This window comes from Vombatus ursinus, unplaced genomic scaffold, assembly GCF_900497805.2.
Source record: "Vombatus ursinus unplaced genomic scaffold, bare-nosed wombat genome assembly UNPS02014781.1, whole genome shotgun sequence".
Classification (NCBI taxonomy): Eukaryota; Metazoa; Chordata; class Mammalia; order Diprotodontia; family Vombatidae; genus Vombatus; species Vombatus ursinus.
This window is the reverse complement of record NW_020954559.1, coordinates 5,777,299-5,792,655: the sequence shown is the minus strand read 5'-3', so window position 1 is coordinate 5,792,655 and position 15,357 is coordinate 5,777,299.

Sequence of the window (15,357 nt, the reverse complement as noted above, 5' to 3'; positions counted from 1 at the left end):
ACACACACACACACACACACACACACACACACACACACACACACACATCTTTACACCTACCTACCTTATCCTGATTTATACATTTGAATGCATGATCATGATATTGCCACAGTTTATCAAAATTTAAAGTATATAAAAATATAACCATATAGGCTTAGATAGGGCATAGATATCAATCAGGGTACTAACTGTTTATAACTAGTTGATATTGTGTATGGACCACTTGACTTGGAGTAAGAACTACTAGAATTCAAATTCTGCCTCAGACACTTACTATGTGACCCTGGCCAAGTCATGTAATTGCTCTTAGCCTTAGTTTTTTCATTTGTAAAATGTAGGAGTTTGGGGGGGGGGTAATCCCTATCTCACAAGATTGTTGCAAGAATCAAATGAAGTTTTTTATATCTATAAAATTTATTATTATTAAATATATATGTTTAAACTTAAATATAAATATATATACAAGTATATATTAATATAAATATTTTATTAAATTTAGCATATAATTTATATATAAAGATATATAAATATACAATATATAATAATATGTTATATATTATATAAATAGTGTATATAATATAAGTATATTATTAAATAAAATAATATAAATAAATATAAAAATAGCTTAAAAATAAATATATGAATATATAAATAAATTAAATAAATAGCACATAATTTATATATACTTTATTTTATATATATACACCTATGAATGTACATTTATATATACAAATATATACATATATACACACACATATACATTTATACATACAAACATGTATTTTCAAACTTTAAATTGAAATGTGAATATTAGCTATTATTCAATATTTAGTTATATAAAACCATTTAGTAATGCAAAAAATGACATCAGTAAAGCATTTATGTTACTCAATGAACAGAAGAGAATGAAATTATTCAGGAAGAGGAGCAAATACTTTCATAATTATCACTAAATCATATATGATATATATATATACATATATGTGTGTGTGTGTGTGTGTGTGTGTGTATTGTTTAGTTGTTTCTGTCTGATTCCTCATGACCCCACTTGGAGTTTTCTTGGCAGAGATACTGGAGTGATTTGCCATTTCCTTCTCCAGCTCATTTTACAGATGAGGAAACTGAGGCAAACAGGGTCAAATGACTTGCTCAAGGTCACACAGCTAATAAGTGTCTGAGCATAGATTTGATCTAAGGAAGATGAGTCTTCCTGACTCCAGGCCCAGCACTCTAGCACGCTATCCACTGTGCCACCTAGCTTCGCCATATGTATATATACACATATACATATATATGATGATATATAATGTATAAGTAAGTATATACATGTCTATGTACATACATATATAGCATATGTTAAAACAAACTTGATAGGACAAAAATTCAGTTTCTGATACAATCTTTCTTATTTGTCTTCATGTTTTTGAAATGTTCATGTTTGTTGATGATCATTAAGTTCATAAAAAACTGAAAATTAAAACCAATTTAAGAGTTTCTATGACAAGCTGACTAAAAAGGATAAGTGAGGGAAGGGAGGAGGGAAGAGAGGTAGACTTGGAAACTGAAGAGGTAGGTCCAGTTTTGCTATTACTCCCTGTGCCTGACTATGTGTAAGGCATTACACCTTTCTGAGCTTCATCTTCCTCATCTGAAAGTAAAGGGCTAGGCTAAGTGATCTATGCCATCACTTTCAACTTTCTTGCATCCCATGATTCTTTGAACCATCTTACTTCTTACTAGTATTCCAGACTTTTTTTCTTCCTTGTCACAAATGGATATTTAGAAATGTTCCATGGCATATAAAGTACAGTTTAGAGAAATAGGTTACTATATCTACTGAGGAAAACTGGGGTTGATCAGAGACATATTCACTAGTAGAGAGAGGGGGGAAAAAGTTAAAATGTTAAGCTACAGTGCACTGGTGTATCATAAAACACTGAGAAACTGATCTATTTGAAATTTCAATTTAATTCAATTTATTTAACAAGTAATGGGCAAAGCACTCTAGTAACTACAGACAGAACCAAAAATAATAAAATAATCTTTCCTCTCAAAGAACTTCCATTCTACTGGGAGGATGCAATGTGCACACAAATAGACAGAAACACATTAATTTGAGGAGGGAGAGTACACTAACTGGGTTGACCAGGGAAAGCACCAATAAGAAGATAGCACCTTGACTCGGGCTTGAAGAAATACACTGATTCTGACCAGCTGGGATAAGGAGAAAATGTGTCACAGGGTAAGGAGATAGATGAATTATTTGAGTGTTTTGGAGGCAGGAAGTAGGAAACTGAGTAATCTAATTTTCCTAGAATAGAAGAGTATATGTGGCAGCTAGGTGGTGCAATGGCTAGAACCCTAGGCTTGGAATCATGAAGACTCATTTTCATGCGTTCAAATACAACTTCTTTTCCTTCTACAGTCAAGTAAATCTCCTCTTGTTAACTGTTATAGGTTCTATTAGTGTTTCATTTCATTCTGATCTCAAACATGAACTTAGATCTTTCTAACTTCAGGCCCAGAAATCTATCCATTGAGTCACCTACCTAGCTATGAGGACCCATTTTTAATTAAAAAAAAATTGAATCTACTACGCCTCCCTCCTGTAATATACATGGTAATAGTCTATTAGTATCTGTTGATTCAGAATATATATACATATACATACACACACACACACACATATACGATGACAAAACCTATGATCTGAGTAGTATTTTTAAGTGAATTTAGATTTGATTAATTACAATAATGTTGACATATATTTAAGAAATAATACCTACGTTGAGTGACATTTAATCCAGAAAATGTATGTGTATTTACTTATTATAATGAATCATAATGCATTTTTAGAGCTAAAAAAGATTCAACTAATAATGACTGGTGTAAATATGGATTTTGAGACTCTAACAATGCCTCCAAGGGTTCTTAGTGATGGTTTATTACTGTACTAAATTGGAAATGCATGTTAAATGGCATTCCAAAGGGATCGTGCCTAAAGTAGAGATTGCTTAATATTTTTCTTTTTTTTTTTTGCTTAATATTGTTCTAAGTGACTGATGATACACCAAATTTAAGAAATTTAGAGTAGGGGCAATATAATCTAAAAATGTGGCATTTGAAGCAAGATAATTTAAGTCCTATCTGCCATTTCCTCTCTATGTGACCTTGGACAAGTCACTTAACTTGCCAGGCCTTTTTCCTCATCTTTAAAATGAAGGGGTTACTGTATTAATCTCAATGTCAATGTCAAGGAGCATTTATTAAGTGCTTACTATGAGCCAGGCACTGTGCTAAGCTCAGGATGCTGTATTAGGCTGAGCTTGACTCGTGTCTGTCCCCTGGTAGTTTAGGTCTTGAATTAGAACAAAGTGAGACGCTTGCAATCCATATAACAGTTAACAAAAGAAAGTTTATTTATCCATAGCAGGGGAAGGATGTTCAGAAGAGGGATGTTCATTCATGATAAAACATGGATTTGGTTGACTGTAGTATCTCAGTCCTGTTCATGCTGTTAGTTTATGGTCTAAACCCTCGAGAAAGGGCTGCAACCCCTCATGCCCAAGATGTCTCGTACCCAGGTAACCAAGAAGTTACATTAAGGGCCTAAGCCTTACTCTCCTAAGACAATCAAACTCAAATAAAGTTGTAATGCTTTTTAAGGAGACACTTAAAAGTATGTTTGTGTGGGAGGTAGGGATGGAAAGGATTAGGCTATTGTTCTCATCACAGATGGCCTCTGAGATCTGAGGCTGTGATCTTATAATCTTGTGATTAGAAAAAATAATGGTAGCAATAGAATTCAAGAAAACTCAAGTAATTTGAGTTATTGAATGGGATAAAACTCAATGGGGACCGTACCAGGGAAGCGCACTGCATTTAGAACAACATCTATCATCTAAGGAATGCCTTAAAAGGTATCCTTGAAAGTGCTGATATAGTTTTCAGAAATCCTAAGTACAAAAACTGGCTCATGAAGATTCAGCAACAACGCCTTCAGGCTTCTGTCCAGCAGACCAGAATGGCCAATTCAGAGGAAGGGAAGTTATGCCAAACTGAATCAACGCGATATCCTTGTTGGGTATTATTTCCCTGCTTCAACTAAGTAAATCTTTTGTTAACTGTTATATGCTCTATGAAGGTCACATTTCAATCTGATCTCAAACCTGAACTCTCAGACTAGTTGGTGTTAGTGTTGATCTAAAACACACTCATATGCTATAACTTAGGTTGTAGTTTATGATGTCTCTGGCTACTTCCAATACAGTACTTACTCTGACTACTCTCTGACTACTTCCAATACAGTCATAGAATATCAGAACTGGAAATCTCCAGAGAAATCTAGCCTAAACCTCTCATTTTACCAATGGGGATTGCAATGCCTAATGAAGTTCAAGTTGTCTGTGACTTTTTGACGTAGATCCTAGAAGTCAGATCTCCTGGATCCCAGTGCTATTGTATCATGCTGTTGGTCTGGCTTTCCACTCTAACACTACACTGAATTGCTCTATATATGTTTCCTATTCTCTACTAGCCAAAACCTCTGGCTTTCTCTTCACTCCCATCAGTTTTTATCTTCCTCTTTGCATCTATAGCACTTAACACTGTTAATCATACTGTTTTTCTCATCTCCTTGAATCTTTATCTCTCTCACTAAAATAGCACATAGAATCATAAGGTCCTACGGTAGTCACTATAGAAGTGATGATAGAGACCAGTTAGTCCAGCTCTCCCATTTTATAGATGAGATAACATAGGCACAGAAAAGGGCAGTTATTTGACCAAGTGTTTTGCATGCACAGATGACCTCTTAGACTCCAGTCATCATTAGCTTTCTCTCTGGCCTTTGGGTCCATCCCCAGATGAAAATTTACTCTTACTTTTTCTAAGAACACTTTGTATGTGTCTCTTTGTCACCATTGCACTATACTTTGTATTATTCTTCTTTGTGTACCCTTCATAATTACTCACTTCCAGTAAAATATGTCACTATAGGGCAGGAACTGCATCATTTTCAGCTGTATATCCACAGCTCTTAGGACAAGTCCTTTTGTATAGTAGGTATTTAAGGAATGTTTATGGAATTGATTTCAGTGATACTATTCTGTCCTTATTTTGGGGGGGAGGGCTAGGCAATGGGGTTAAGTGACTTGCCCAGGGTCACACAGCTAGTGTTATGTCTCTGAGGCCAGATTTGAACTCAGGCCCTCTTGAATCCAGGGCCAGTGCTCTATCTACTGTGCCACCATTTTTTCTACTTCTCCCACTCTATAGCATTATAATAGATCTAGAACTGGATGGGACTTCAGAAACCATTTTGTCGGGGGGGGGGTAGGGAGGGACCTGCAACCTCGAGGCCACATGTGGCTCTCTAGGTCCTCAAGTGTGGCCCTTTGACTGAATCCAAGCTTCACAGAACAAATCTCCTTAATAAAAGGATTTGTTTTGTAAAACTTGGATTCACTCAAAAGGCCGCACCTAAGGATCTAAAGGGCCACGTGTGGCCTTGAAGTCACAGATTCCCCATCCCTGATTAGGACTATTAAGTGATTTAGCCAAGGTCACACAAATAATTTCAGGGAATGGATTTGAACCTAAGTCCTTTGAAATTTGTCTATGGAATCAACGAAAAGATTTCTTCTACATACCCTTTCAGTGAAGTCACCTCACTCTATTCTTCCAATGTTCATCTTACTATCTCATCAAAAAAGCAGGGAGTCCTTCTATCTCCATTTGTAGATCTTTTCCCACCTTAACTTAGGATATCACCCAATGCTGAATCCTCAGCCGTTTCTCTGCAGTCACTTTCTCTGAGAGGTCTGGTACTTTCATAGAGTCATCTCTAATGACAAATGACCCCAAAGTTTATCTCTTCAATCTTTTACTTCTAGCTGTAACAGAGAGGGCCATCCTTACCCAATCAACCAACAATCATTTCTTATGTGGCAGATATAATGGCTATGCACTAAGGATACAAAGACAGCATGAACTAACTCACATTTTGTCACGGGGGAAAACATGTGCAAATGCAACTGTAAGTGAAGTGTGTACAAAACAAATCCAAGGTAATTTTTTGAAGGAAGGCTTGGCAGCTGGGAGGATCCCACCTTAGATAGGTTGGAACTTGAGTTGATTATCGAAGGAAACAAAGGATTCCAATATATGTAAGTGAGGGAGGAGTGATGATTGTACAGGAGTGGTGGACAGTCTTTGCAAAAGCATGGAGATGATGACCTTTGTAGTACATGAGGAAAAGCAGGAAGTACAGTTTAGCTGGGTTGTAGAGAGAAAATGATGGATTAATCTGGAAAATGAAGGACTTTAAATACATATAAACTCCTTTATAAGAAATAGAGGAGTTGGAATTTTTCTTAGAGGTAATAAGTAGCCACTGAATGTTTTTGAATAGGAGAGAGATATGGTCAGAATTGCCCTTTAGGAAGAATAGTTACCTGCCTATATTAAAGTACCCAAAAAGCTCTGAAGCCAGGTGATAGAGGAGATGGCCTTGGAATAAAAAATGTGGGATTAATTCCTATCTATGGAACATTCTAATTAACCTCTCAATGCTCTAAGCAACTCTCTGAGATTATAAGTTGCATAGAAAATGGTCATTTACATTGGTGAAGAGAGCATCGTTACCTAGGAAATCTTTGTACTAGTGAAATCATAGTTAAAATCTCTTTCCATACTATGCCCAAAGGGCTATCAAACTGTGCACACCCCTTGACCCAGAAATATCACTACAAGGTTTGTATCTGAAAGAGATCAAAGAAAAAGTAAAGGGTCCTATATGTATAAAAAGTATTTATAGAAATACTTTTTGTGGTGGCAAGGAATTGGAAATTAAGGGGATGCACATCAATTGGGGAATGGCTGAACAAGTTGTGGTATATGATTGTGATAGAATGCTATTGTGCTATAAGAAATCATGAACAGGATAGTTTCAGAAAAACCTGGGAGGACTTAAATGAACTGATGCAAAATGAAGTGAGCACAACCAGTAGATCATTGTACAAAGTAACAGCAACATTATGTGAACAGCAACTGTGAATAACTTAGCTATTCTTAGCAATGCAATAATACAAAACAATCCTGAAGGACTTATGATGAAAAATTCCATCTACCTCCAGAGAAAGAACTGATGGAGTCAGAATGCAGATTAAAGCATACTTTTTTTTTTAACTTTCTTCTTTTTTTTTTTTTTTGGTCTGTGTTCTCTTTTGCAACATGGCTAATATGAAAATACATTTGGCATGACTGAACATGTATAATCTCTATCAAAGTGCTCACCTTCTCAAGGAGGAAGGAGGAAAGGAAGGAAGAGGGAATTTGGAACTCAAAAATTATAAAAGCACATGTCAAAAATTGTTCTTACATGTAATTGAGAAAAAAAATAAAAAAATTTTCTTTAAAAAATCTCTATCCAACAATCATTAAGTTGTATTTAAATATAAGTTATTATCACTCTATGGATATAGAGGTTTAAGAAACCTCAAAACCATGCCATGCCCAAGCTCTGAATGGTAATATTGATGATGATGATGGTGATGATGATGATAATAATAACTTATGATTATGCAGTTTTAGATTTCAAAATGATTTTATTTTCCAGAACCCTCTGAGGTAGTTAATAAATGTATTTTATTCCCATTTTACAGATCAGAAGACTAAGGCACAGAGGCTAAGTGGTTTGCCCAAGATCACATGGCTAGCAAGTGATAGAGCAACCAACTGAGGATGAATTTAAGATAATAAAATTGAGGATGCAGTCAAATCCTAATGACTTCCTTTAAAATTCATTTTCCCCTTGCTTCTGACTATTTAAAAATATTTGGGTGATATGGTAGAGTAGACTTGTACAACTCTGTGTAGTTGGAATTGTCATCATCATGGAATCTCTTCTACATTATATTTGTCATTCTGTCTTTGGGACTCTCTCCATCACTTTTTCCCAAAAGCTGTCACTTATTAAAAAACCCATTTGGGTATTTATGTTGAATTTAAATTGATTTGGTGATGATGTCAATTCCTACATCTAGGCATTTTAAAGAAATGCTTAGTTTTGCAGTCATTGTCTATATTATAATATTTGACATCAAATATATCTGCAGTTAGGAGGGAGGAAGGACTCAAAGTTCTCATGGGGATAGCAGGGCTTCCTAGACAACTGAGCTGTCCAAAATGGGAATGGACTGACTCACAAAGTAATGGATTCACTATCACTGCAGGTCTTTAAGAAGAGACTGGTGAAGGAGGTTGTAGAAGCAATTTCTTCTCTGGGAAATTTACACTAAAGAAACTGCAATTTTTTCATCCTCAGAGTCTGCTCCTTGATATTTGCTTCACTATCTCTTACCAAGCATTTACTTGGTTTGTTGATTTACCTGGTAAGATAAAATATATGTTTTTTTGTCCCTGTGCCTCTTACGTCTCTATTGTGTGATAACAATCTGCATACAGGTAAATATGTGACTTTTTTCTCAGTCTGGGATTTTCATAGACTTTGAGGTAATACAACCTTTGGTGAGCAAACCAAACCTCAGACCAATTGTTAGTCTGCAAAGGAGCAAGACCATAACCTTAGTGCACTTGTCATGGGAACAGCACTAAAATAAAGAACTGGCTGCTTATCAGAGTTTTAAAACTCCCCTTCAAGGTGACTATGTTTGAGTAACTTTAAGGTCATTTCAAATGAAAAGCGTTTGATGGATGAGAAGCACTAAAGCAGACAAGCCTTCATTCCAAATATCAAAATAACTCAAAATGTCCACACTTTAATTACTTTTGTCAAAACACATAGTTTAGATGCATTGAGTTCAGAGAAGGATGGTGAAACGTCATGAAAAATTGAAAACTTATTTTTATTTAGGAAATGATAAAGTGACTTTACATTTTTTCAGGACTGTGCTGCGAGCTCGTTGTTCAAAATTTATCGGTCTATTGTCCCAGTCACTCCCAACGTCAGTCTACTTTATTAAACATTTATTTCCTTCCAAGAAAAAGCAGCATGAGTTGCCAATAATTAAGTGTGTGAATGGTAAAACAGTTGTGATTAAAACTGTCATTTTCTATTTCAATTTACAAATGATAATTTTTAATTGTTAAGGGACTTTCACATTACTTTTGGTTATTATAAATATAGGTCTAGGTGTTTAGGTACTATGTTACAAATTTCTTTTCACTTATTTTATATATTTTTAAAAAGGCATCCATAATATATGACTGAATTGCATTAAGAGGAACTATAAATGCATCCAAAATCCTATGCTGAATGCCGAAGTGGTGACTTAAATAGCATGCCTGTCAGAGTACAAGGGGGAATGAAGAAATCCTTGTGAAAAAAAATGCTAAATCACACATTTTAGCTGTAGTGGGTGTATAATTCTTGAGAAAGAATAATGTCCAAGTTCTTAGAACTGATGAATGTTTTATTTATCAAAATTTATCACCACCAGCAGTGACCTTCAGAGAGTTCCAGAATTGGAATAGTTATATAGTTCAGTCCTGACCTCCATTGGGACAATTCCAGAGCCATCTAGGGTGGATGACTACCTACTCTTATTTTTCATGGTTTCCTAAGAAAGGAATTAATAAGAAAAAAAAAACCATCTATCAGTAAGCCATTCTACTGCATCCAGCTTGGTTGTGAATACTTGAGATATCCGAAACAGTAATTCTAATGGATCTAATGGATCATTCTGATCAATTTGCAAGCTTTATGGCATCTCTGCATCAAATCTTTCACAAGTCTCTGCTTGACCTCTTTGCCTTTATTACATTCTACGTGGCATCATACCTATTTGTGTGCATCTCTTCCCCTGCCAATTGTTGGCTTTGGGCTGAGTTGTCCTCATTTGTCTCTATTTTTACTTACATACCTCCACAGTGCAACATATACCATTTGTGAGCCAGTGGGAGTTCCAATTTGCATTAAGACCAGACAATTCATCCCAGGGAGCAGGCTGACCAAATTGACTTATTCCTCTCTTGTTTGGCCCCCTATTACCTTTAAAACAAAATTCAAACTCCTCTATTTTGTGAGTGTCAAAGGCAGGATGTGAACCAAGGCCTTCCTGTCTTTGAGGCCAGTTGCTTATCAACTATGCCATTTTATGATTACAGAGCATTTTTGTGTATGTTATCTCCTTTCATCCACTCACCTTTATGAGGTGGGTAAATAAACCTCAAAATAAAGCTTATCCTGTACTCTTCTCACCACATCTCTAAACCTCCTTATAGGAGAATGACTATATCCAGTTCCTACCTGCCTGGCAGAAGTTTTGCATTTTAATATTAGTCTCCTACATAAGTGTATAAAAGGACTATGCAAATGCAAGGTATTGCTGCGATGGTTGTTTTATATGGTTCAGCCTGTTCCCAACAATAACAGGCCAATGATTGACATCTGGCTATGATTCATCACAAGTTAATAAGTCACCCTTTGAGAACTCCTAAACAATGTACCTTTCTGAGAAGGGAACATTCACCACTTTGCATATTTTCTTTTCTTTTTGGATGATGGCACTTGAATTTCCAAGAACTAATAGTGATCTTCCCAGAGGTTTGTCTTACTGTTTTGTGTACAGGAGAACTTCCTGTGAAAGGAGAGCAGTTTTGTGAATGGAAAATAATTGTAAAATGGCTCCTATTTGCAACCAGATTGGTGTATTGACATTTCAACATGTAACATTGTTATGATCATAATGTGATGCATCAAAGTGATTCCACATTCTCTTCCTAACAAATATTCATTTGTGATGGGTAAGTACGAAGAAGGAGTTCAATGGTTCAAAGAACACCAACAAGTGGTATTAACAGTCTCCCATATTGTCCTACATGCCCACAGCACCTTTCTGCAAAAAAAAAAAAAAACTCCAAACTCTGGATAGACATTCTTTCATTAATTTTATAACTGGAAGTTAAGAAGAAAACCTTTTTCAATGTAAATTGACCATGCCTAAATTAAATAGTCACATATTAGGTAAGTTTAGAATATAATACTAGTTACGACCATTTCGCAATTCTGTAACACCTTATATTTTCCAGATATTTACATTTTAAAAAAATAGAATTAATCTGGGTCTTTAATCAGTATCACTTCTATAGAAGCTCAGAACTAGAAAGTCACTCAGAGATTATCTCCTTCAATCTCTTTCTATGTGTTGTCTTTCCCAATTAGATTGGAAGTTCCTTAAACGCAGGGATTGTCTTCCTTTCCTTTTTTATATTTATATCCCTAGAACTTTAGAACAATGCCTGGCACAAGGTAGATGCTTAATAATTTTTTATTGACTGACTAAATAGGAATGCCCTCTACATTTTGAGAAATTGTCATACAGACTTTTCCAGAAGACCTTTTAAATTATAGGGAATCCATTATTTCTCAAGATAGCCCATTTCACTTCTGTATGCTAGGAAGTTTTCCCACTGTACTGAACCAAATCTATCTTTCTACCTCTTCTACCCACTGATTCTAGGTCTGCCTTATGGGGCCAAACAGACCAAGTCCAGTAGTCCTTCAGATACTTGATGGTTCCCCAAATTTTTCTTAACTAAGCTAACTATCCCCATTTCCTTCACCCAGTTCTCTTGTGGCACAGTCATTAGTTCTATCACTATACTGATTGACTTCATTTGGATATACTTTGGTGTGTCTAAAGTAATGTGATGGGTAAAACTAAATGCAGTACCCCAGCTATACCACCTGGGCAGAGTAGAATTATCACTTCCTTCTTTCTGCACACTATGCCTCTCCATTCAGGCTAAGCTCCCATTACTTGTCACCACCACACAATTGACTTATATTGAACCTTTCTAGGGGTCTTTATCTAATCACTCCTCTCAATTCTATACTTGTACAGTTGACATTTAAAAAAAAGTTTTATCTTATTTTTATTGATATGTTTTTGTTGATGTATTGATCACACTATTAGAATTCATTACTTCCTCCTCCCTTCCCCCAAATACCAAAGGAAAAAAAAAGCAAGTTGATAAAACCAACATTATCTATGTGGTCTAACAGGATATGCAATATTCCACACTTACAAACAGTTGGTATTTTGAATCCAAGTACAAAACATTATGTTTAACCCTACTAAATTTCACCATAGTAGCTATGGCCCGTTATCCAAATCTGTCAAGATCTCTTTGAAACTTGACTGTAACTCAAAATGTTAGTTATCTCTCCTAGCTTTTTGTTAATCTGCTAATTTGAGAATACCATCCAGTCCTTCATTGGAGACATCAATAACAAATGATCAACAGCACAGGACTAATCACAGATCCCCTGGGTACTTAGCTTTAGCAGCCTTAGAAGGAATTAAGTACAAGAATATGACAGAATTTGTCTAGGTTAGGAAAAATTTGAGATGAAGGATGGAAAAAAGAGCATTATAACTTTCATTACTTTGGTGGAATTGTTAAAGTTGTGATGATATGTAGCCATGTATAAATGATTATATATGTACATATGTATATATATATGTGTGTGTAAATAAATGAATATAATGGAATACTATTAAGCTGTAAGAAGGAATAAGACAGTTCCAAAGAGGCCTGGAAAGACTTATATAAATTGATGAAGAGTGAAGTGAACAGAACCAGAACAATGTAATAATGTCATTATTATAAGAACAAACAGTTTTGAAAGTCTTAAAAACTCTGATCAACTAAATGATCAAACCTAATCCCAGAGAACTAATAATAAAATGATACCTACCTCCTAATGGAGAGATGATGAACTAATATGCAGAATAGAAAATAAATTTTTGGAAATTAGCAATATGGGAATGTGTTTTGATTGACTCTACTTATGTAATACAGGGTTTTTGCATTTCTTTTTTTTTTCCTTTTTCCATTTTTTTAGTAGGTAAAGGGAGTTGGGAGGGAAAGTGGATGTATGATTATTGAAAAATATTTTATACACTCACATATTTAGCCACAGCAATTCCCTAAGGAAGTCCACTAAATTCCAGAGAACTTGGGGCACAGAGATGAAATGACCAATTCTTTAAGTATTCCTACAAAAAGAGAGCATACAACGCATCATTCTCCTCATCTCCATTGAATGTATGCCAGGAAGAAGGGCAGCAGGAAGTCTTAGTGTGAAATCAGCTCTGGTTGAGGCAGGGGGTTAGAACAATCTGGGTTGCTAAAGTTTTTGAAGCCATTTCAGAGTTTGATTGCAGCACACGTTTTTATGCCCATCTTAATTCCAGTAGCATTTTTGTGGGTGCTGAAGAAATATTGCTGATGATAACGATTTTAACAAAAGCAGCACTTTCCCTTGGGAGACAGAACAAGAATATTATTTAGCAAAAAATAATAATAGTAATAATAAGTGCTCATTTGGACTGCTGCCCAAGTCTCTCTGTGAAACTGCCAGGAGGATCTTGTTACGTGCAATACCCCAAACTGCCCTGGACTCTTGAATGAACATCTTGCCACAATCTTGAAAACAGGAAAAGTTCAGAGAGAAATGGCATGTGTTTTCATGCATAATTTATTCCACTTATGAGCTGATATGGGCCAGCAGGAGTTCTGATGAGCTGCCATGGGGAATAGAAATGTGGAAGAGGGATATGCTAGTGCTGACTAAGGACTTTAGCCAGGGCTAGGAAAACTAGCAGTGAGACATAATGTCCTGTTGGGCAGCTGCGATCCCTGATGTTTAGGAACACACCTTGAGCCTGGATTTTCCTCTCACTCCTCTCCTCATGATGCCCCCATTGAACTTCATTAATACATGCAGTTAAGCAGACCAGCCTTGCTTCTGGGTATTCAGATATTTGAGGGAGGGAATCTTTACCAACTAAACACAGTCTCAGTGACCCTACAACACGCCTGCATATTCTAGCCTTCCTGTTGGCTGAAAAAAAGAGTGAGGCCTTTGTAGGGATTGGCAAGGAGTTGAATTATTCAGTAGGGAATGTTTGCTTCAGGGTCCTTTACCCATATTTAAAATGTTCATAAAAGTTCCCTTATGCTCACCCCCCCCACTACATTTCTGAATGTTGAATGACTGAGTACCCCTATTCCGGCCTCCTCTCTAGGCCTGTAGGCTATGAAAGCTCTTTTCTCCTATACCTTACAAAAAACTTATAAGTCTCTTTCCCTGACACTGATACCAAAGAAATAACCAGGGTCATGCAGTTTGAAAAGCTCATCAATTCAAAATCTCAAATTAATAATCACCATATAAATGGATCAGGGCTTTGTGAATGTTCTTTTACATCCAGCAGATTTCTGAAAGTTACCACACCTCAGTGAGAGCGGGCATGGAGTTGTCTTTTAATGTATCATTTTAGCTGGCACCTCATTTCCAGTCAGGGTAAGTACTTAACACATATGAATGAGGATGGGGGCTTTGGCTATTAAAAGTAGTCTTTCTTTAATTGGAATTTTTTTACACTTCAGTCTCTCGGTTTATGAGTGTGAGTGATGAATGTAGCTTCTTTCATATAATTGCTAGGGATGAGTGACTACTCCAATATTTATTTAGCAAGGATGTCGATGAATTGTGAATGGAAACAAGAGGTTCCATTGGGCAAGCACTCAAATTAATAAAGCCACTTTCCTGTGGTTTTGTGTCTATCTAGTGCTGTGCCAAAGCAGCTGTGGCATGGGAGCTAGAGATCCTGATGATGCTAATGGGAGTTGGAGAGAAGGGTCAGGGCTTAGTGAGAAGAAAGTCAGGCCATAGGCAGGGTTTTCTCTCCCCACTCTTGGAGGATTCCTGCTCCCTCCACTGCCTCACTGCCTTCTTGTATACCATTCTAAACAGGTCTTCATATCAGGATCTATTAAACTAAGCAGTACTAAGGCATTTGTTGAGAGATCTTAAAGTGTTGCCCCTCCCAAGTAATAAAGGACATTTGAAGGGGAAAACAATTATTAGAGACTTGAAGAAATGAATAGTTAAGGTTGGATTCCAGACACTATGATTGTCCACAGACTGGAAATGTGGTGATACAGAGAACCCTTCTGAATTATTAAGTCAGTCAATTGATCAATCAATTAGTATTTATCAAGCCTACTATGTGTGGGCTAGGATAGAGGTCATAAGTGCTAAGCACTGGGGATGCAAGAACAAAAGTGAAACGAGATGTTGAATGTTTAGATCCTGCAAACCTTGGTGGTGCCAGCTCTAAATCTATAGTGTAAGCATCTTAGGATCTACCTGTAGCCGGTTCCCTTGGGCATAAGGATAGAATGCAGGAATCTTAACCAATAGTTCAGTTACAGACTACTATTGGTGTCAATCAGCTGCCTTTTCAGATTATCGCTCTGTCAAACAAATGTGTCTATCGGTTCTGCCAAATTTTCTGGCCGGTGTTTTACCAAGCATCCTTT